Source organism: Anas platyrhynchos, chromosome 11 (genome assembly GCF_047663525.1).
Source record: "Anas platyrhynchos isolate ZD024472 breed Pekin duck chromosome 11, IASCAAS_PekinDuck_T2T, whole genome shotgun sequence".
Lineage (NCBI taxonomy): Eukaryota > Metazoa > Chordata > Aves > Anseriformes > Anatidae > Anas > Anas platyrhynchos.
In genome coordinates this window covers 3,756,430-3,781,616 of record NC_092597.1, presented here as the reverse complement: position 1 = coordinate 3,781,616, position 25,187 = coordinate 3,756,430, and the positions used below count along the sequence as shown (strand labels likewise).

The 25,187-nt window shown below is 36.6% G+C and overlaps 1 long non-coding RNA gene across 1 annotated transcript in view; it reads right to left on the bottom strand.

The window, feature by feature from the left end:
- The window catches only part of LOC106019413 (uncharacterized), a 207,306-nt gene extending 182,437 nt beyond the window's left edge, over positions 1–24,869 (bottom strand). The window contains exons 1-3 of the long non-coding RNA XR_011812149.1: positions 24,693–24,869; positions 22,848–23,896; positions 10,835–10,961 (exon numbers count right to left, since the gene is read on the bottom strand). This is a non-coding gene — a long non-coding RNA (uncharacterized lncRNA). The remainder of the gene's footprint in view (positions 1–10,834; positions 10,962–22,847; positions 23,897–24,692) is intronic.
- Between the last annotated feature and the right edge of the window lie 318 nt (positions 24,870–25,187).

Here is a 25,187-nt window from a genome sequence, read left to right as displayed (position 1 = left end):
ACACACACAAGCCTGCCATGGGCAGGGACACCTTCCACTAGACCAGCTTGCTCAAGGTCCCATCCAACCTCGTGCTGAACATTTCCAGGGATGGGGTATCCACAGCTTCTCTGGGCAACCTATGTCAGTGTCTCACCACTCTGATAGTAAAGAACTTTTTCCTAAAATCTAATCTAAACCTCCCTCTTTTAGTTAAAAAACATTACCCCTTGCCCTATTGCTATACACTCTGGTAAAGTGTCTCTCCTTATCTTTTTTGTATGCCCACTTTAAGTTTTGCAAGGCCACAATAAGGTCACCTTAGAGACTTTTGTAGGCTAATAAACACCAGTTCCCTCAACTTGTCTTCGCAGGAGATGTGTTCCCCAAATCTCTTAACCTATAACACAGAGAAGAAACCTTCATGAGCTTGGAAAGCCAATGGACACTACAGAATGTGTAACTGCTAATGTGCTTACATACTCTTGTTGCAGAATTTACTTGCAAAACTAGATTTTCAGAGTTTTCCAACAAAACAGGACTGTACACTATGCCTACTGAAGAAACACTGTAAGTTCAGCCTACTCTGCCAACTAAGCTCACATTCTGAAACTTTAAGTGCCTCAAAAATTGAACTTGGCAAATATAATTCCTTAGGTTTGTCACATGCAAAGGAGAGCTATAATGTACACCAACCTACACCAACAGTTGATGTGGCTGTTCAATTTCTGGTAGTGACTTTAACTTGCTTTGTTACAGGTATTAGATTAAAGAGAGATCTCTGATGCAGAAATTCTAGAGCTCTTTTGTGTAGTTATACAACAGTCATTATTGGAGATAAGCCTGACATGGATTATTACAGAAAACTGAGAAAGCAGCCTTACTTTTCTTCTGCCACAAGCTCTGTTTAATCTCTACCCTCTCTGCTGAAATTGAAGGAAGATATTTCAAATATTTAAGACACTTGATTCTCACAGTTAATCCAAGACCCAATTTATAAACATTCCTCAGATGAGCTAGTATTGATGGTCCAGATACATGGCAGGAAACAATCTGTGTCTCCAAACAAACAGGAAAATTAGGGCTTCTCAAGTGAAGTTGGGACCTAGAAGACTTGTGCTTAGCATGAACATCAGCATGACTGCACTGCACAGATCTCATTGCATGGATCATATACCGCCCACTGGATTAATCAAGAAAATTGAAATTGTGATGGTTGCACTTTAGTATCTCACATTAAAAAATAATAATTTTTTTTTTTAAAAAAAGGAAAGAAAGGAAACATGAGGACTATGAGAACTATCATGAGCAACTCCAGCAGGCTGCAAGAGCTTACTCAAAGGGAAAGGTCACGTGGGAATGAGAAACTGCTTCCAAAAGAATCTAGAAAATAGGGTTAGCCAAAAGTTTACATGTCCAGTGATGCAGTCATGAAGCCCATGCAAGTCAAAGCTGTTTAAGCAGCTACATATCCTGGACACATCCTGTGATGATGTTTGAGCAGTCATTAAAAAAATAATTAAACAGTACAGTAGTACATCAATCTATAAAGCATCAATGAACACTTTATATTAGCACTTTTTTTCTGTGATATCTAAAAATCAGTTTCAGGAGCAGAAAGAGGTCACTGCCTGGGAATTATTGTTGAGAGCAAGGCTGTTTCTTGCAGTTTGCTCAGGAAGCCTAAATACTTACAGAAGATTAACTGTGGAAAGAAAATTAAAATCTAAATATTTGTATCATTCAAACAGAAGCCAGAAGTCTTATACTTTGAAGCTCAACAAGCCCTTAACCATGTTTCCTGGTTTCTGTAATGCTTTTAAAAAGCATTCACTGCTACTTTCAGCTATGTTTTTTATTTAAAGGGAGTAATTCAGAGTCTTCCAGTTTTCATTTGAATATTAACTTTGAAATGAAAATTGATCATAGAGCTTGTAAGGCTGACAAGATTAGGTTTCCTGAAAATTACTGTGTATTCATGGCTTCTCTCACTTCCTGTTAACTTAAGTTGTCTATTCAAGTTCAGAGGAAGGAGGTTAAAAAATAATCTCCATTGGCTCTCCCCAGTATTTAAGTGTCATTTAAGAATGTCTGATTGGAATGACTGTAACTGAGATTAGTCCACTATTGACAAGAAATAAAATGAAAAGGGCAAGTTGTTCAGGAATATAAAGGAGACGTGCCAGAAAGTATTTTCCTTGTTTGTACACAGAGCAGCACAGACTCTCCTAGGCACTGATGTAGCAAATCTGTGAGAATTACTATACCAAACAATAATTTTTAGATCAATTCTGCTCTCATTCACAACCTACATTTAAGACGAGGGTTTGTTCCATTGCTTTTAAAATTGTTTTCTTTATAAATTTTAGGAGTGGCTGCACATGCAAGCCTCTCATAAGGAAAGATCTGTATGAGTAATTCCAGTCACCAACTTGGAACTTTCCTCCCAAGATGAAATAAGAAACACATCAAAACACATCATGTAACATATGACTACATTTATATACCATAGAGCCTGAACAAATAAGTTGTTAATTTTGTTAATTTTTCTCTTGCTTCCATTTTTTGTGGGGAGGCAAATGTTCTGTCAGCCATTATCTTGAGAAAAATTGTAATTGATGGGTTCATTTTCATTTATGCCTAAGGAATTTTTACATTATTGTAAAATGGAAAATATTAGATAATTAACATTGGTGATAAAACAGCATTCATACCGATTATCCTGTTCCACATATATGCTTACTTGTCAACATTGCAATAGCTTTAACTGCAAATAGACATCGTTCATTAGCCAACCAGACTACTCAATGAGAAAAACACAGACATTTTAGCTGTTATTTGGAGGATGAGAAGAGCATAATTATCATTTAAATAGGCAGTTTTACTTTTCTTATCCACTTGGATCCTCCCCACCCCACTCAACCCTGCCTGCTCCCCATGTATTTGTTTCCAATATTTGGGCCAAGGAAACAATATTGCTCACAATAGCAATGAAACTGAATTCTCCCAATGCACTGTCAATCCAGAACTGCCATAGTATTTTGTAAATATACAAAATAAAATATATTAATTTCCACTTTTAGAACAAAGGAAACAAGCACCAAGAGAAGAAATTTTGCCAGATGGCTAACAGTGTATATCCTGAGCTACTGGACAAATCTTACTAAAGAGGGCTGAAGGAAGGAGAAAATACTCCGCCCAGGTATACATACAAATGAAACCTTTCCTACACATCTCATGTGTGCCTAAAGCAGAATAGGGAGATGGGGTATCTCTACTGCACTGTTCCTTCTGCCTTGATCCTGGTTACTAATGTCAAAGCAAAAAAAAAATCAAATCTATAGAGCTCCCTATGATCCTTTTGTGCGCATACTTTCTGGTGGTACAGCCTTTTCACCAATAAGATAGGTGACAAATAAAGGGAATCTTTTGGCAGAGAAGCTGACAAAGGATTTCCATCTTTAGTACCTGTTTCTATGGGATCTCCCCCAGACAGATGAATGCTGCCTGTTTTTGACAGCATTTCCTTTATTGTAGGATCCCCTTCAGATATTAGGAGTCTGAGCTGACTCCAGTGACCTGGATAGTCCCAACAGAAGCTGAGTCAGTCTCCTAAACACAAAACAGTTTTGCCCCTGTGCATCTAGTCCTAGGCCCTCAACATGTTCAGTTTAATGACAGAATTATATTCCAAGCTATCAAGCATTTGTGTTCACTCAGGCTAGAGTTTCAGCCTGCTCTATCTATCACCGGTGTTATTTCCCTGGATGGTTGTTTCATATTTTATTAGAAATGACAGCTCTATTATTAATAAGAAAAAAAAATTTTAGCATGAAAGAAAAATACAGCTATGAGCTTCAAGATCCAGCTGCTGAAGGATGTGAAAGTTTTATCTGGTGACACATAGGAAATGGCTGGATCTGTAAAATATTTTCTACTTGAATGGTTTATTAAAACTGACACTGGTACAACAATTACTACCAATTATTTTGTCAAGAGTATCGATTCCATTCAAAGTGAGAAAGTTAGTAGCAAAAAACTTACCTAGAACTTAAAAGTAGCTAAAGACCACTTTACTAGGGGGTCACTTGGGTGTTCAAGAAATTGATAAGGATACATGAAATTTTTTCTCTCCAGATTACTATCTCAAACTCATCCCTGATACTAATCACGGAAATAAACAGTAATGTATTTTATTGTAGCTTATGTGAAATTAGTTCATAGGTCAGGACCTCTAGTGCTCATATGTCCTTATCAAAATTCAGCAATTTATCTGCTACTTATCAGCAGATTCTAATAATTACTTCTCAATAAAAAAAAAAAAAAAAATGTAATCCCTTGTTGAAATGCAATGGGATAAGGTAGAAGTGCACTTTATTTTATCATTATTAGCTTTTCTTTTTATTGGCATAAAAAGAGATTTGCAATATGTTGTTAGGACAGTTACCTCAAACATAACCATAACTTGTCCTGTATGTTTAATGCTCACCCTTTAGTCCAAGATTCTCCAATCAAAATGGTGTAGAAAATCAGAGATCCTCAGCAGAATGAATGTGGTGAGCATCTTTGGAACATCATTGACTTTCTAATACCTCCTTCCCATACCCAGTACAGATACACAGTTACCCCTCATCTGCACTCTGCAGAAGAATTAATCTTACGATTCAGTTTTCAACAGAATTTCCCAGGCTGGGATGTCTGATCCTAACATCTAATGATGTATATATGCATACTACCTAGTATATGTAAACTACCTAGGATGTATTAGATCTCTATGCTAGTGGTGACCTGTCTGTTTGCATTAGCTCCAACAAACGATGGTACATCAGACTCTGAATAAATGCCTGGAAGCAACAGACAAATTAGAAGAGTTCTCCATGTTTTGCTTGGAAAAAAATATCTGTGCAGAAATGAGGATGTCCAGCAAAAATTAGGAAATAGCAAGCCTATCACACAGCAAACTTACTTTCATAACAAAATGGGCATAATGATCCATACCAAATAGTGACAGACTTTCAGAAGGGTTCAGAATTCATCTTCATAATTCAGAAGAGTGTGTTCACATGAGCTATATTAGATTAACTATAGCAATAAAGCCATAGTAATAGAGGAATGCCAATACACTAGTTTACATGTATCTAGTTAGCTCACAAGTAAGCTGTCCTAATGAGTGAGAAAGTACCATTTAAATGTGACAATTAAGATGTTATTTCATATCTTGCCTTTGTCTTACCTCAGAGAAGGCTAACACAAGAGAAGTAACTTAAAAATAAATCACAGCAATTTTAACCTGGGTGATGACATATTTTGAATTATTCCATTTTTATTCCATTTTTTATAGCAATGGTTTGTCATTGACATGTCTAGCTAGTATAGGTGTATATTTCCATTTTAACTTTCTCAATTGTTTCCTAGATGTGAAGACAATAGAGAGTAATCAGCCAACCTTACAAACTACATGATTTCCATTAAATTTTACCTAGGCTTTTTCCATTTCTTTGAATACACTATTATTGATTTCACTGAGGACTGCACTGAGGTAAAACACTTTTTTTTACCATAAACGGTCTAATGAACAGTGAACCAAAAGATTAGTGATTACATGATCCCCTGGCTAATAAAGCCTTTGGTGCCAGAAGTTACATTCCATGCTTGGGTCAAGAGTGTTAAGTCTATTAGAGTCTCAGATGCCTTCTACATGAACCATCAGGGCCCAAAATAAATATCATAAATATCAAAAGCTACTGATCTTGTGTATTAACAGTACACAAAGGGGGGCGGGGGGAAGAGAGAGAGACACGACAAATAATTACCTTATATTGATATACTGAAACTTGAAGAAATAAATTTTGACAACTCTCATTCACAGAATTTAAAGGCAAAATAAATCACTAGGTCACGCATGCTGATCTCCATGTATATATTTCAGACAATTAAATAAGCCAAATAACTAGTATGTGATTAAAACAAGATTTTAAGGGTTACCTTGGAAATTTCAGTGGAGAATCCACCATGCCCCAGAGCTCCAGCTGCTTGGTCCAATTGCTAATATCCCCCTCCCCCTTATATATTTTACATTTAGCATCTAATCTAAATCTGTCTAGTTTCAGCTCTCAAATGTTATACCATTTTATGCTGGATTAAAACAATTTTGCACTCAGAGGAATAATATATTGTAACCAAATTATCTCAAGATGAAACTCTCTAATGGTATAGCATGTTCTCCATTCCTCAAATTGTTTTAACTGTTGAGAAAAATACATGTACTCTACAATAGCCTTTGATTACTACCAGCACTGAGCACATTTACTGATATTGTTGTCACTAATGCTGTTTGCAGAAAGTCATTCTATTTGTCTCTTTAGCTAAAAACAGTCACAATGGAACATGATTGAATTATCTCCATCCTGACAAAGACAGGAAGCCAAAGTTTATATTATATACATATGCCTCTGAATTGTTACATATGCACTACACAAGAGATTTGGTTATTTGAGCATTTGATTACATCTACATGCGCACATAATTTTGCATGCAGCAAATAGGAATGTCTGTGTTCCTCCACTGCTACAGACTAGCTGAAGCCAGTTTCACCAAGTTAAATAAGAAAGATGGTACTTGATCAGGAGCAACAAAAATAATAAGTAAGCTACAGCTAAGAAAAACCACAGAGGAGTAAGGGAAATGCTGGAGAGATGGAAACAACCAAATCAAGTGGAGGAAAAAAAAAAAAAAAAAGGCAAGAAAGTAAAAAAAAAAAAAAAGCTGCTCAACAGTTTTAAGGACAGAGCTTTAGAAGGACATTAAATTAGACCACAGACTCGTTAGCATTCAACAGTTTTGCTTGCTCTTGGGAATGTCCTCAAGACTCAAGATCAAGCAAACAAGATTCCACAGGCACACAATCAAAGCAGAGGCACTTGCCTTGACCACAAAGCATCCTCCATGAGTGGCATACTAACATTTTACAATGCCTCTAACACCAAACAAAAATGTAATTTAACTGTTCCAAACTGCACTTTCATAAATATCATCTGAAAATTCTCATGAAAGCAGATGAGAAAAAATGGAAACTTATTTCAAAGCAGAAAATCAGAACATGAAAAGTGTGTCATTATAAAATATAAACTAGATCAGGTTTCATTCACATAGGCCAAGTTTAGAAAGCCTTACAAAGTCAACTGGCATCCTAGACAAACAGAATTAAATTCTAGGATACAGGACACCTGGGATCAGGCCACTGGCACAGCTTAAAAAATGTAAACATTCTGAATTAGTAATTTCCATCACTTAGAACATCCTCCAGCCCATTTAAAACACCTCTCCACCAAAAGAAGGTGCAAACAAAATAAATAGTAGGTATTAAAGTAACAGATAGCCTTAGGTGTAACATGAAAATGCAACAGTCAAACATAATCATACTTCTCAAAGAAACAAACACATCCTCAGAAAACTGAGAAAAAGTTAACACTTGATTAGCACATCCAAAATTTCAAAACTTGCCCCAACGCATACTTTTCAAGTGAATAATCTGCAAAAGCAAGCCACTGGTACTCAGTGCAAGAACTGATAGGGCAGCAAGCCTATCCATTCTTTTAGTGATGTCTGCATTTCCTTCTTCCCTTCATGTCAAACCCTGCATTTATATCACAACAGTCCTTAACTGCGCAGTTTGATGCTTCCCAAACAATAAATACTATCTAGCTCTGCAAACATCTACATTCCTATTCATCACAACAGAAACATTTTTATAATGGGGCAAGTGGATATTTGGAGTTGGAGGAGAGGATGACAATGCAGCTTGTAAACTAGTTGGGGTCTTTCCTAGGATTCCTTAAACCTGCAGCATAATTAATGCACATGGCTTTATCTTAGATTTTAATTGCACTTGGAACTCTTCCTCCATCCTGTTAAAATGAGACTTCTAAAGTAAAGGGCAGAAGAACTTACAGCTGATTCAATATCTGATTAACTATTCTCCCAGAGGGTTCAGTTAGGAGCACTTCCAAGATATTCTTGTGCACATGAGGATTTCTCAGGCCAGAAAGTTGAATGTAAAAAGTGGTATGTTCTCATGCTTCAACCCCTAATTTAGTTTGCATATGAATGCTAGTTGTCCATTTGGAATTTTAAAGTAACAATCTAGGGACTAAGGTATGCAGAAGAAATTGAGAACACCAACTCCTTTAGATCAGGATTTCAAAAGTATTTTAAAAAGACTGCAGTGAACAATCAAACCACATGGGCATTCGGTAAAAAGCACAATTAGACCAAATTGCCCATGTGCATCAGTCTTAGGAAATACTACAAATACTGTGTGTGCCAGACATCCTGGAGCAGCCTCTGTCTTTGGCCGGCCTTGCAGTCTTTCTGGAGAATACAAACCACCAAGTATTTAGAAGCATTCATCAACCTTAAATGTCTTGTTTACTCAGCACATCCTATAACTAGTTTCCAAAAGTACCAAACCTTATCTTTGACCAACAGCAGAAGGATTGCCTGTGACAGTGATTACAAACCCTCTCTGACCTTCCTCTGTTCCCTCAAACGTAGTGTGTTCTTCAGTGCTACCTGAAATGACATTCTTCTGGGAGAAGTCCAAAGATTTTTTGCCAAACATTAAGGCTTGGTCTACATAGATGTTTTACTGTAAGAAGTTTTATTAGGAATATGATTCCTTGGGATGTGAACAGAAATGTTCTTTACGGTGTTATCAGAAAAAACTGAGGGCATTATTTCAAGTTTGCATACGAACAACAACTTGCTAATTTACTTCAGGTTAGGCCTGTCACTTTATTCAAATGGGTTAAAGTGCCAGCATCTGCTAAATTTACATTAGTGGAAGTGCATTATGGAGCACAATCAGGCAGAAATCTACAGACAGTTTTGAAAACGCAGTAGAGGGCTGTGATGATCACCCAGGTACAATAACTTTTTTATACATATAAATTTTTACCCATATAACAGTAGAAGGTTTGAGCCAATGAAACCAACACTGATTACAGCAGATTAAGGCCCTTTCCTTACCTGTGTTATGAAGATAACAGTATCCATCAGCTTCAGGTAGATCTAAATAAAGATGCATGTCTGTAGTTTGGTTGAAATGTAACTTCTGCACATCCTGCCATGATGGTTTAAAAATGTAACCAATTGACACTGTAGTGTCATTTCTATGCCATCTCATTTTTACTGTGACTTCTCAGCTGGTGCTACCCACTTGCCATAGTGGAGGGTATAGACTCCCACCCCACACTTTGCAGCATATAACCTCACACAGCAAGGCTCCTGCCCTCATGTCTTTCCAGAAGTACCTGCTATAGGACCTTGACAGTACTGAGTTTAAATACTGCCCTGATGAGAACTGTTGGATTGGATGAGTTGTTGATATTATTTGGAGAACAAGATGAATTTGCAACAGTACATTGAAATTTAAGCTTAATAAATAAAACAGTAATTGTGTGCTTGTAATTTCACTGATTACAGCTCACAGCTCTCCAAATTATAGTTTACGGAGATGGTATCCTGAATTTTTAATCTCTGTGTTTCTAAGCATCCATTCACATGAAATCTCCCTCCAAAGTAGAATATGAATCTCTCAGTACTGGTTTTATATAGCCTGAGAGAAGTTGTCCCATAATTTGAAAGTAAAAAAAAAAATAAATTATTTTTCACTAAGAGACGTGTTCTTACAGTAGATCACTATGTGAGAAGTTCAGAGTGCCAGTTTCAGCCTGTCAGAACTATATCCTGTACTACTGTCTTGGACTTGGGTCAATCTCATGAATCGGATTAGTAAGTGTCATACAACAGTATCTGGTGCCATGCAACAACATCAATTTAGTAACAGAATTGTCTAATCCTGAATTAAGAAGAAAACTGGAGAAGTAATTTGTTGTGCATTTTGCCACATCAATAATGGAGTTAAAAACACAGCCAAGGAATCCAAACTTGTATTTCATTATTCAAGCATCAAATATAATACACTTCTAGATTTAATACTTATTATTGATACATCTACTATTCTTCTATAAGTCCACATGCTCTGTAAAGAGACAAGGCAGACTGATTATTCAATGTTTCACTCATCACATTACAACATGGAATCAGTTCAAGAAGCTTGGAGGTTATGAATACCTTGCTAGAAATTCCATGACTCTTAAAATAATAATTTTTTTCTTATTAATTTAAATAACTATCTTGAATACAGATTTTACCCAGATTTTCTCCTAAACCTAAACCCACATTGCTACTGAAAGTTGTGGTTGTGTCCCCTACAACTTATTTTGCCCCATACTGTTCCTTCTTTTCTCCCATGAGGAAGAGAAGAAAAAAAAATAACCTTATAACTTAGAAATAATCAACTTCCTCCCACCTTCTCAAGATCCTAAACTGAGCTGCTTGCAGTGCCTCAAGAAGGGCAACACTTCAGTAAGCACCTTTCTGACATTTTTTGTTTGTTTGTTTTTCCAGGCAATTCTCTTAACAGGTTCTATAGAATGTTATGGATTGCCACCAAGCATTTAACTACCATAGTGACCTTTTCTCCACTGGAAAAATAAAGTATTAAAACTACCAAAAAAAAAAATAGTTTATAGTGATAGACTGATTGTATTTGCAGAGCAAGTTATCTCCGTTTAATGAGTTCTTAGTGTTAGACTCAAACTATCGTCTTTCTGTGATGACACATGGATAGACACAAAAATTAAAAGTTTATTCCACCCAACATGAAACAGATATACTACACAGTCTTCAAGACCACACTCATTTCTCAGTTGTATGGTCAGATACCCAACATGGTCATATACACCAATTTACAATGGAGGACACTGGTCACAGGAAGAGGGTGCTTTCTTACAGGTACAGAGTCCTCCATTTTGGCTTCAGGCAGCCAGTTGCATCTTCAGACTCATCACCTAGTAGCAATTCTTCATTGCTATTCAATTCAGCAAGATTTCCTCTTAGATCTTTTCTACCAGAATTCCCTAGAAAACAAAATTCAATTAAGATTAGATGCACTGTTTCAATTTTAAGGCTTATTCAATCTCTAGGCTCAACTCAGTCATTGTCTTTCTACTGAGAGTCTTTTTAGTTTTCAAAATATTTTATCATAGTTTCCTAAATACATTCCCAAATTATACTTATTACAGGATGGAAACCAAGCAAGTATAAGATTTTAATAAAATATCCAAAGACACTTCCATGCTGGTAAATTACTCCATCCCAAGTTGTACCACATAGCAGCAATCCAATCAGGCACAGCCCTGTTTCTGTCTTCCCCAGGGCTCTCTTTGCTTCCTGTATGGAGGCAGAACCACTCCCACCACCCATCCGCTTATTAAACACATTCATTAACTCAACATCTGTAGCTTGTTAACACAGCTCCTATCACAATGGCAAGGCAAGTTCTTGTTCTAAACTATGCAAGATTTTAACTTTCTGACTCATTCAATCATTGGCTCAAGCAAATGGTTCAGGCAGAAGAAATACCAATAGACATAGTAAATTCCAGGGTGTCAGTTACTAAAGCAGCTAAACATCAAGGTATCAGGGATGACTTGAAAGATACAAAAGAGGTTGCAAAAATCTACTCATATTATACTGTTTAACTGCATGACTTCTAAAATGAGTTGTTGTGGCTTTGTTTTAAATAAAAAACGTGCATGTTTACCCAACTGTTGCAAAAACTTTTGTTAGTAAAAAACAAACCCAAACATGTAATTTTAAAATTAAAAATATAATAAACATTACAATAGATTTTGAGGGAAAAAAAAAAAAAAACACTATTAATTTACATAATAAAACCTTACTTTTGAAAGCATCGACAAAGTTGTGTTATTGAAACTTTTTGGAAGGACTACTTTTGGACTGAAAGACTTAATCTGAATATTTAGTAAAAAGATCAGTCAAAAATACATACATGGTCATTTCTGTGATACAGAGTGGGTATAACAGAAGAATAGACTGAATGACACCACACATCTCCTACGATATTGAAATAATTCTGAATTACTGAAATAATTGAAAAATTCACTTCCAACCTGCACTTTCTGTTGATGCAATCTGTCTCATTTATGAAAATGAATTTATACGTCTTGGCTGAGTAAATGAAATTGTAGACTAGTAGTGAAAACTTAAGCACATGCTCCCAGGCAAACAGTAGATTGCAAAACTATATTGTTGAAGCAATGAGTTACATATTTTACAAAATAGACATGATAGAATTAATTAATATGCTGCATATCTCAACATCACTTAGTCGTATGGGTCCTTTCTAACTCACACGTAATTCTTTTTGCTTTCTCTATCTGTTGCTTTATTAATGTGCAATATAGCTTATTGAGCTATTGCATGAAAAGATGAACAAAGAGAACATGTGTAAATAAGGACAGACAACTGCCTATTTTTCTTTTGGACTGTCTTTAAAATACATTCACATGTATCTATTAAGACTAAACAACTCTACTGAATATTTTCTTTGACTTCTTTCTCTTTCAGTGCCTCTAGGTTACATCCACATGATTTGCACTGCAAAGTTACCTGTTGCCCACTACCAGTTCAAGAAATAAAATAAGTTTAATTACAAAATATGATCTAAACAACACTATTTGCAGTACCATCAGGGAAGACATTTCTCAAAAGGTGACAGGAGAACATGGCTTCTATCCCACTTTTCACACTATTCAAAATGAAGCTTTCTCCTGCTTATCCAGGAAGGCAGACTAGTTTAAACACTAGTTTTGGGAATCCACAGTTGCACCAGCAGAAAAACTTTGGCCATAAAACAACAAATTAGGACAGCAGGGTCCTTTGATCATTTGTCCAATTCATTTTTCATCAGTTTTCATGTATCCCCTGTGTATCAACCACACTTTCTGAAAAAAGGGGAGCCTGCTTCCCAGTTCTTTCACAGAGGAACAAACACTCTTAGACACCCCTAATTTTCAGATTATGTAGTTATTGATGAATGGGCCTGTTGTGAATGTTCCAGATTATATCAAAAATACAGTGCAACACTGTATGACAGAACATGGATGACAGCAGACTTGTGGTCAGCATACATATAGCAAAAGGAAGATGGAAAAGACAAAGAAATAGCAACAAGTCAAACTGGTTCTGGCTTTCCTAGACTGCTGTATAATATTAGGTACATTTAAATTGAGATTGTAGTGGAATCTGAGTGAGCTGAGGGCAGGTTTTTTATGCACATTTAGAACCCATTGTTCTTCATTTTCCAGACACATACTAGACCTGTAAAAGAACTTGAAAGAGCTAAACTGGTTCAATACACCAGGCTTTCTGAAATAAAAACAAAATTCAAACACATACTATGTTTCTGAGGAGGAGCAAAGGTCACAGGCATTGGTGTGTTATTTCCCCTTGTCAGGGAGATGGGGACATTCAGTTCAATGTTTTACCATATCATTCATATTAGAGCTAATGAGTGCTTGGAGCATCTCTGGAGGAGAAAGTAGCCCTTTTAACTTTTTCTTTCATTAGTCTATGAGATTTTAAGAAAAGCATTAGACTTCTTCAATAATCAAATATTTAAACAGAGGAGTGCACAAATATTTTAATAGGTTATTTTATGGTTTTATATTTTATTAAATAATAAATAGCTTAGGCACAATGGTATTCTGTGAATAGTGAAAAATAGTATCTATGAATTTCAAACAACATCTACTTATATGTAAATAATTAAATTATGCATAAGAGAATTGTAGATAATATACACCACTCTTGACCTTTTAGATGAATAGCATTTGCTCATAGTGAAATCTGTGAGATCAAGCACAACTAATTAAACTGACTACTTATAAGCCTTCAAAAGGGGGAAGGAGTCAAGTGTATTTAAAATATTATATATATGTACAGTCAACTCTGAAACATTTATATAGTTAGTATGGTCTTGCCAAAAAACACAATTTTGCTTTCTCTCCCCTATAGACATGTATCACTCAGGCTGTAACAAGTATGTATTTTGGGATAACTGTTTACTCGGTTAGGAAGGCCAAATACTACTAGAAAATCAATTGGGTAGTACCTCAGCTATTCCTATGGATACTGCAGGTGGGAGTTGCTCAGCATATCTGAACACCTTCCTAAGTTTCCCAGGAAGCTGCACGTTTTCCTTGTGCTTTTTTTTTTTTTCTTTCAGCATGTTGACCATTTGCAGATAGTGCCCTTGGAGATGTCTCAACAAACAAAATGGAGAAAAGCTTGAGACATGGCCTCATGCTCCCATTACAGCCTGATTCACAGTCCTTGCTACCCAGAAAACCCCACAAGGATGAAGTGTCAGTGACACCTCTGTACAGCATTGCATAGCCACTCACTCAGAACTTTGTTTAAATCTGACAGATGCAATTGGGCAACCAAAAAGTATTTTATAGCCAAAAATCCTATCAAAGGCAATGTTAGTTTTGCCTACAGAAGGCTAAGATATTTAGAGTGACAACAGAGTGTGAAACAGAGTTACAATTGATTATGCAAGTGCAGGGTCCTGCACCTGGGGCACAACCCCAAACAGTGCTACAGGCTGGGAGATGAGTGGTTAGAAAGCTGCCTGGCAGAGAAGGACCTGGGAGTATTGGTTGATAGTCGGCTGAATATGAGCCAACTGTGTCCTCAGGTGGCCAAGAAGGCCAACAGCATCCTGGCTTGTATAACAAGCAGTGTGGCCAGCAGGGCTACGAAAGTGATTGTTCCCCTGTACTCGGCTCTTGTGAAGCTGCACCTTGATTACTGCATTCAGTTTTGGGCCCCTTGCTACAAAAAGGACATGGAGGTGCTTGAGAGAGTCCAGAGAAGGGCAATGAAGCTGGTGAGGGGTTTGGAGAACAAGTCTCATGAGGAGCAGCTGAGGGAGCTGGGCTTGTTCAGCCTGGAGAAGAGGAGGCTCAGGGGTGACCTTATTGCTCTCTACAAGTACCTTAAAGGAGGCTGTAGTGAGGTGGGGGTTGGTCTGTTCTCCCACGTGCCTGGTGACAGGACAAGGGGGAATGGGCTTAAGTTGTGCCACGGGAGGTTTAGGATGGATATTAGGAGGAACTTGTTTACGAAAAGGGCTGTTAGGCATTGGAATAGGCTGCCCAGGGAAGTGGTTGAATCACTATCCCTGTAGGTCTTTAAAAGATGTTTACATGTAGAGCTTAGAGATATGGTTTAGTGAAGGACTTGTTAGTGTTAGGTCAGAGGTTGGACTAGATGACCTTGGAGGTATCTTCCAACCTAGATGATTTTGTGATTCTATGAAGTAAGAGATCGTCAATGGAAAAAGAACAAAATAATATACAAGAGAAGTGTAAGAAACTGATTCACTGTGGCTTATGACTTAAAGAAACAGGCATATCTTATGCTGCACAGAGGTAGGGATGGTTGATTTAAATGGGAGAGCACAAGAAGCCTAGTACAATAACAGAAGCATAGTATAATATGAGATGAAACAGCTACACTTCAGAAAATGCACCATGTATCACCAAGGTTATTTACAGCAATTTAATCACAGATACATCTCGATGTGCCCTTTTAAGCTTGATACCTTTCAAGATTCTGCAGAAACATTCATCCCAGTACAAACTAGCAGCAAGTGGTTTGTGCAGAAATCCTGAACCAATAGCTCAGAACCTTCAGCAGCATCTCCCGTAGCTCATTTCCATCCTTATTATTTACTAACACAGCAAGTACATGACAAAATACACAGGTCTGATATGATTGCTTTTATATGCAAAACTCCACAGCACTCTGAAGAGAGCTAAGGTAGGAGCATGCTTCTGCTATAGAATCTTCCTGTTTCCCCATCTCCTTCTGTATTAATAAATTCAGTCTTGAAATACTTAATTTCTGTGCTGGGTAGGAAAACATGACAGGCTTGACAGGAAGTGCTCCATCAAGATTGCCTTTAAAAACAGATGAGCAAAAATCCAGTTGAAATAAAGCTGTTTTGGTACAGTAGCAAGTGGACAAACATACTGAGACATGAATTCCAGTGGTCTACAGCTAATTTGGCTTGTCAGTCCCTAAAACAGACTCTGTCTTAAGCCTGTCCCAGCTATTTTCATAGAATCATAGAATATCCTGAGTTGGAAGGGACCCTTAAGGATCATCAAGTCCAACTCTTGACACCGCACAGGTCTACCCCTTTTGATCTAAGGCCTCAGTTCTACACTTCAGGTTTCTTTCTTATGGACTGATTCCATAGCTACAGTCTATTTTTGTTTTCATTAATTTGCTTACAAAGAATTATTTATATTTTGCCGAAGAATTTCTTAAAATTAGGCTAATTTACCTTTTTTTCAGTCTTCAACCTTGATCCATACATACTCTAAGTAGACTACAAAAATATTCATTAAAAAGTTTTCCATTTAATGCATCAATCACTGAAGGATACCTTACTGTTCAATATAATCAGAAATGGAAGTACTGTACTTCCAAATATACTGCTTTTTGCCCTATGTCTCCACCAGCGGTAGCCATCTGAATAAGGACAAGGCAAGGACATAGCTAGAACAAGCCTCTGAACAACCCTCTTACAGAGCTTCTGCTCTAAATCAGAACTATTATTTCTTTGAGATGCAAGATTTCTTTACATCACAGTCATTCACCAAAACAGGTTTTTATACATAAGCTTCCCAATAAGCAATAGTAATAGCCATATTTACTGAACTGATGTTCCAGCTACTCACAATCTTTTGCCACTAGGGCACCACTTGACTCACTGCTTAACAGGTCTCTTGAACTTCCTTCCTGGAATACCCAGTGGGACAGCATCCTATGCAGAGCTGTCTGACACACAGAGGTTTGCACCACAGTTATAGGACTTCTCAACTTTGGTATTTTTTGTCTTGCCTTTGTATCTAAAAATTCTCCTTATTTGCATTTAAAATTCCCCTTCTTTGCAAACAGGGTTGTGACACAACACACAGCCATCCCTGTGTTTAAGGGTCTAACCAGGAATCTCTGAAGCCCCGACAAGAAAAGTCTGGATTTTCGGAGCAAAGACGCATAACTAGAGAATCCCCAAACCTCTGTATCATTTTTATCTCATCTTATGCATAGTGATTGTTCAATCTATCTGCAGATGAGAAAAATGCAGTTGCTGAATGACAAGGCATGCAGTGCTTGCTCCAGGTGCTCACCAGGACACAGCAGTACTCATCTGGCTGACATTGAGAAGACATTGCAGAAGAGAAAAAGCAAAGATAGATAACAGGGTTTAGCAGAACTGCTGCTGGCAATAGAGTAGGGAGGATACAACTAAAGGGAGGATGGCACACGTAGAAAGGTGGAATTAGCTGTGCAGGAGTTCTAGAGTCATGTCCCACAGCATGCAGCTATGCTGCAATAAGAGTGCATACTGATCAGGTAGAAAAGTGGATGATGAGTGACACAATTATATAACCAAAAATTGTGCAGGGCTTATGGGCCCACGCTGAGCTTATTGGTATGAAAGGATTTAATGTACAAATCCGAACAAGCATTTAATGAGTGCTGTAAGCAAATTTCCTAAAGAATAAACAGGAATAGAGATCATTTCTTTTGATACTCTTGAGCAGACAGGGCTGTGCTGCTGGTGATTTGCCAACCCTTCAGCCTTGGATGAACATGAAAAGGATTCACATAAAGAAGAAAACAATGGTACTACAAGATATGCTGAGAATACAAATATTTATATATAGTATGCATTCACCTGTACAGTATTACCTACCTATGAAGTAATTTTCTTACAATACATCACCTAAAGGTAATTTATGACACTACCTTCTAGAGGGCAGTGTCACTTAAATGATGTGGCACTGTAACAGTTTAGAACTGTCCGTGTACTGTATTAATTACCAATATAAAGCTCTGATTCCCACTGTGATCTATTTGATATGGTCAAATAATGAATATGTAATTCTGCAGACACCTCATATTGCAAGAAGTCTAATGCTGATTTGATGCATTCTAATGGTTTCATACATGTGTTAGTAGAGCATAGCCTGAAAAACAGTATTAAATTTATTAAAACTTAGTAAAATTTTGCTTGTAGGACAGATCTGTTGCAGCATTGGACAATGGGCTCTGAGCTGAAACTCCTCACTAATACATTTGAAGAAGCTATTAAATATGCCATGCTGACAGTCTGTGAATTCATCAATTACATGTTTTCTTTTTTAGTATTTTTAGGCTTAGTGTAGTCAGTATGACAACACAGAACATACATTTAGATGCAACATAATTAACTGAAGACATGCTGTTGTGCAAGAAGGATGTCAGTTGACCTAGCTTTAACCTCTCATGCCTTTGAAGGCTAAATTTGTTCTGTGAAATTTGTTGAAGGCACAGCATTGTAATCATGCTTGACTTGGAAATTAGCCAGATATCCTCTACAACTTCACGGCAATTTAGAATAAAAATGTGCCCCAATTTCACATGACTGAATAGCAGTACAAGGTTTATACCTTTTCAAATCACTATCAAGGAGAAGCATTATTCCTTTAAGCAAATGAAGCTTACATTTTTCTCCATCCTACAATGGTCCTAATTGAAAAGAAAGGTCTCCTAAACCCTTTGTTTTATATTTTTTCTATATGAATACTATGTGTTACTACTTTCTTCAAGACAGAGCAACAACAAAGAAAACTCAGAAGACAGTCAACATCCAGTATGAATGATTCATGACTCATCCATAAACCACAATAACAACAAATAAGGATATACTGTTCATATGCATCATTAGAATATTTTTCCAACAAATTTTAAAGAAATCAGAGCTCATCCACTTGTACAGAGATGGACTACCAGATTAGTTGCCAGGAAGCAAATTTTAAAAGATTTTTACCACAAAAATTACCATTTACTAAAATACTGACAAGATAATCTTTTTTCTAGCAACGTCATTTAAATTAATTTTAAACTCATTTGCTTAGTTCACCACAAGGTGATGTGATACTGCATTGATTGCAAAACTGGTGAATAACCCAGTCTATTATATCAAAATATCTCCAGAAATCTAAACCCAGTTATTAGTGTATAAAACTATTGAGATCCTTGTTGAACATCTGCCCATTTGCACTATCTGCAATAAAAGTTTCTAGGTTGCAAAAACATAACTCTGTAAGTCTCTTTAGGTCTACCATTATCTTTGCTAGAGCTGTTTCAGATGGCTGCTCTTGGAGTTAAGAGCTTCGATAGCAAGCACACAAGGAATCCTACAAAGTTTGAAACCTTAAAACTGAAAAAAAAAAAGGGGGGGGGGGGGAAGGATTGGAAAGTGAACTACAATTTAATTGATTTTATATTTAAAAAAAATAAGGAAATCTGAAAACAACTAGAGAAGGTAGAATAAAACTTTCTTTCCCATTGGATCATTTCTGAAGTCATGGTTGCAGTTAACTCAGTTAACTAAGAAAAGTTGCAGAAAATTGTTGTCCTGTCCCTTTTGATTCACAGGACGTTCTCTCAGGCTCCTCTGAGATCACTGGCTGCTCCTCACCGACACCTCTCTGCTTTAGTTGCAGGCATACTTCTCCCCAGTGTGATTCCATTACCTGCCAAAAACCGTCATCTCTCAATCCTGTTGTCTCAAGAAGGGGAAAGCATCTACCTATTTATAGAGGATCCAGCCATTTATTGAATGAATACAACATAATTGAGAGCAAATCAGATACAATATGCCAAAGGAAGCGAGATGTAAGATGATCTTGGATGAGATGCAGACTGCTTTACAGAAATTTACTAATTGAGAAGCTAAATGATGCTTTCAGAAAGATGGTAAGGTATTCCTGGATATTTTTTCTAATCACATTAATAAACTAACAAAATTCCAGCCTGAAAGTATCTCAAAGGGCTTTAAATGTACTTTGTAAAGTAAAGCCAGGTGGTGTATGAGTAATTAACTAAACATTTGTTTCCATAATAAGAAATTAAATGTTCCACACAGAAGTCCAAGAAACCGAATTTAATTTTATCATCATAACTGTGTACACATTACAGCATGGTTGCTTATTTTGTTCAAATATTTTTAAAATCTTCCAGTTTTATTTTCCTTAGAGAAAAGGAGGGGAAAGTGTGACAGAAGAAAGAAAAAGCGGTACCTGGAATAAGAAAATAAAGAATGTAAATGAAGGAAGAAAATGCATTAAAAAGTCCTCAAAATACATCATGAGCAGGGAGAGGAACAGATAAGGAAGCAACACCGCTACTATGTCTCCTACTTTATTCTGTAAACCTCAGTAAGACATCTGTGCCCTATCTCCTTATGCTCTGAGATATCAACAGAAAGAGAGACATTTTTTAGACTCAGTGAGAGTGGCTTACAAGTGAGACAGCGAGATTGGCTCCAAGGCTGGGCAGCTTTGCTTCACTTTTTGTTTCTTTCTCTATTTTTTTTTTTTTTCCTTTTTTTTCCCTTCTGGGAGTGTGTGTGGGGGGGGGGCATAACTTTCTCCTGCATTTCATGGGTTTACAGCATTTTAAAGAAGTAATTGGCAGCTGGACAGGTGGAAAGAAAAGATAAAAGCTTATTGCTTACAAGTTACTCAATCTATCAAGAAAAATCACTTCCATACCAAAAACAAACAAACAAACAAACAAAAAAAAACCTGACTGAAATATTGGACCTCAAGCTCAATTAGCAAGACCCATTCCCATGTATAGCTCTCTATAATGATGTGCCATCTACCTCTCAAGCTCACTTTCTAATTCAAACTATTCATTTAGCATGCACATCCACCATAAGCACATGCAGTGTTAACGATTTTCCAGCATTGCTAATGTCTGGGTGCCTATTCAACATATGCAGTGCTAGAGCATCTACCAGTTAACTTGTTTCTACCAGGTACTATTAAAAGTGTCCACAATTTCTGTCGGTTTTCCCTCTATTTCAACAAATAGTTTTGATTTATTTTTTTTAAAGGTAAGTATAAAAGCACATCATTCTTGTAATTTCTTGATACTTGTATTTAATCATTAAGACAATGCTTTCTAAGATTCCTAGCAAGGAAAGCAATCTCCCAGGTTTTGTTCTTTATCAGAAAACACAAAAGTCTGATAAAGAAAATTGGGAAGTAGACTGTCTTTAGAAGGAGGTTCTGGTTTTGCTAGAGAAAAATGATTGCTAAGTAGCAAAGCCAGAAGCAACAGGTATTTTGTCTATGATGGTGATGGGATTTAGACAAGACCTGTTCTGTTTCTAAGCTGAAAAATGATTTTTTTCTTAAAGTTCTTCTCCTTCCTTCAACTATATCAACGAATTTAATAGAAGACATCACCCCTCCATAGAAACTTTACCAAACTATGCAAGGACAGAAGGAAATGAAAGCATAGCACTAGTTAATTCCTGGAAGCAAATTTGCAGCACTAAATACTTCAGGCAGCAACTTCCTTGAGTACACGACACAGTCAGGAGACTGCCCTAGTACCATAGTCCTGGTTATCCCTACATTACAGTGGGATGACAGAACATTGAGCACTGGCCTAATGCACCCTCCAGCATGAAACTAAAATTTCAAGCAAACTACAAACCTGTTGACACAAAATGTTCGTAAAAAAAATTCCTGGAATTTGATTGTGGTTTAATTTAATAGACATAGCTGACTTCAAAAGCTTAGTATTCAAACGTTTAAGAATATTAGGTTTAGATTTAGTCATATTAAGTCATTGTCATAAATCCATTTTATATGACTAACCCTCTGTGACTTCAAAGTGCATAGATTTTCCATTTTTGCTAGGTGTGATTCCCTTTCACAGACAAAACTGAAGCAAAGAGAGACATAGTAACTTGCCCAGAGTAACACAATAACCTTTGCAACTGCTGGACAGTGCCTTCAGCACAAAAATCCTTCCCCATAGACATGTTGCTCTGTTCCCAAGTACAATTATGAAGGAAGAAAAGCCACAACTATATTGAGGTTACATCTTCATTTTTAATTTTTAACTTATTTATTGTAATTTACCCCCTAATATGCTCATTAATAAATAATAAATACACTTTTATAAAGTTAATGATACCTTTATTCCTGTCACATCCTGTTCCTTCACTACAGAAATAAGTTGACCTGTTGTCCCCAAAACACAAAAACCCAGCAAGCACATGGGGTTGTATTGTGTAGATGTGCTGAAGTCACAGAGTGTCTTAGACAGGCCTTAGACAGGCCTATTATTAACAATTAGCCACTTATTGTAAATTCTAGCTGACACATCTCATTAAATATAGGCCAAAACAGACTTTGGCGATCGAACTTCATTTTTAATAGCTTTTCCCAGCATTCTGCCAATTGTTGTCAGGAAGCTGAAAATTACTCCTACCACTAGGATGCCCACTTTATTCTTGCTGACTGCTGAGAAATTTCAAAAGGCTGCCCTGCCTCCTCTGTGCCTGATAAAGAGTAAAAACCAACCATGTGCTTATGATGGTGATAGGCTTTTAAAAACCTCTCAGCAGTCAGCATGAAGAGAAGAGGAGTAGGGGGTAAAAGGAAAAATATTTTCCATTGTTGTTTCTTCTACATGAGAGCCCAGAGTGGTTTATGACATTGACTGCCCCCTTCTAACACCCAATTTGATGTGAAGAAGTGGGACTGAAGAGCTGGTCTAGTATCCAGAAGCTAAATGGCAACTTACTGTTGAAATGCCTGCAATTACAGTCCACCCCCATAACCAACCAAAAAAAGCTAACTTTTCATAAATCTCAAAGTTACACAAATATGCTTTTTTAAACCTTTTTTTTTGTTTTTTTTTTGGTTTTTTTTTTTTTGTTTTTTGTTTTTTTTTTTTTTTTTTGTGGGAAACTTGGGAGGGGAAAGTAAAGGGAAAACAAACAAACAAACAAACAGAGATTCTGTCTGTGTTCAAATGGAAGCAAGTGCCTACAGAGAAACTTAACTTACCTAGAGGAGTCCTCTGTGAATATCTTAAGATCTCACTACCCAAAGATAATTATTTTAGCTCCAGTAGTCTCCTCATTTTAAATGTTTACAACCTCTCCTGTATATCACTAGGTCCCATCTGCAAACCTTTATAAATAAACTTATTAGTCAAAATATTAAACATTTGTGCATCAAACAATTTTAATTGCATTTTTATTGAATCAGTTCAAATTCAATCAAGATTGCATGAGGACTGACTTAAAAGACAGTTAAGAGCATGAATTAAAAAACAATGTTAAAATGAGTAAGTACCAGAACCTAATTTGATTACCTTGGAAAAACCCTCATGCTGGGATACATTCAGCAATTATTTTTATAGGCTACATTTCAGCAGACCCTATGGCATTGCAGAATATAACATTTCAAGAAAAAGCATTTCTTCGACTACATACTTGTATGTACATACTTTGACTACATACCACACTACATAAAGAGTCATATAATCATATTTTATTTGTCAAGTTCTTCAAGTTCATTCTTTTACCTGTTTGGTTTTTTTGTTTGTTTGTTTTTTCCCCAAAAAACCTTCCAGGGATCTGCACAATCTGGGACTGCACAATCTCTACAGGCAATGCCTGGTCCAATGCCTAGTTGTCCTCAAAGTGAAAATGTTTTTGCTTACATCCATTTAGAATCCCTCTGTTTCAACTTTTAACTTAGGAAAATATGTGTTATTCACCTGAAAACAGGCTGATGAAGCAGGTAAATATCCAGATAGTCCATCATTACAGAGATGCTGACTCAAATAGACTACAGCCATGATTCTGCACAAGTTATTGAAGTCTATAATTCAGTTCCAATACCCTCTACCTCTCATTCTTTGTAGTTTGTAATGATGGTCTGCAAAAGTCTCCTGTCTTGCAAATAACTTAGTGATCCCTATCCAACTTGTCTTCCAAATGTGCTATTCTGACTCATTTTCAAATACATTCAGAGAGTACAGCTTCTTTGGGTGATATACTGTCCCATTTGTCTGTTCAAGAAAACACTCTTGGCAAACACTTTTGGATCTACATAAAAAAAATAAAATAAATAAATAAATAAATAGCATTAAGAAATGTTGTTTTTCCAGTCAGGATGCTAACACTTTTAAAATAAATTCTTCAGAGAGAAAACAAAATTTAGCCATTATCAAACCAGTTCTCTGAATAGAGAAATTAGGAATAAAGCTTTGGAGGTCTTACACATTTTACTTTATAAGTATTCAGGTGTGAAAGCAGAGTCACTGAACCAGGTTCCCATAGCCTTGCTTCAGCCAAGACCTTTTAATAACCTGTTTAATTTTAACAAGGTAAATCTGAACTTCTCATGGGAAACTTTCTGTAAAAATATTCTCCAACAGTCTAATGAAACCATCTTTCCCATCTAAACAGAAAAGAGTATCATCAGGAAATCCGCAACAGAGGTTGGTTACTACAGGATTTCCAAGTTTTCTCTGGCATCTTTTACCCATAAAGACTACTGTCTTTTAATTGACATTTTAGTGTCCGAGTTCAAAAACTGTCCTAACTCCATTTCTTGCTCATCTTGCTCAAGATGAGCATCATGCTCATCAAGACTGCCATGAATAGATTCTGTCCATGTGCACTTCAATCAAACAATCAACCAATAAATAAATAAATAAATAAACAGTGTCATTAAATTAGTTTCTTGTAATAAAGGTTCAGGATACTGCTACATTTGATTCTCAGCTTAAGAACAAAAAGCACTACAACTAGCAAAGACATATGCAGTCACACAATGAGAATTCTAATGTCCCGCCAATATGAGATGTTCTTTACTTTTCTTGTATTTTTTTTTCTATACCTGTTCCAAAACAGAGACCTAGAGATCTTTTCTTTCTTTCTTTTTCAGCAACATATATTATGAGGAAAAATTAGTCCTTCAGTTTGACTTTTCCTTATAACAATGGTCCCACACACCCTGTCTGGTGTGTGTAATCATCTCTACCAATAGCTTCTTTTATGCATCTGCACAGGAGGCAATGATAGGCTGCTGAGGAGGCAGCAAAGTGGTATAAAGCAGTATATACTCACAGCAGCTGGGGAACCCCAACACTCTACCTTAAGAAAATGATGAAAAACAATACTGTAAATCCAGTTTGCTTCCCTGTATTTAGTTGGATTCTGGAAAATAAGACTCCTGAAGTGAGCCACGATTTTTTAAAATATTTTTTTCAAAGAAAAACTGTCTAATCCTACTGGAAAACATTCTTTGATATGGAAAGAATCTTATATTCTCCAATCTGATTCACATGGACCATTTAGGTAATTAACTAAAGCTGTTCTAAAGCAAGGTAAA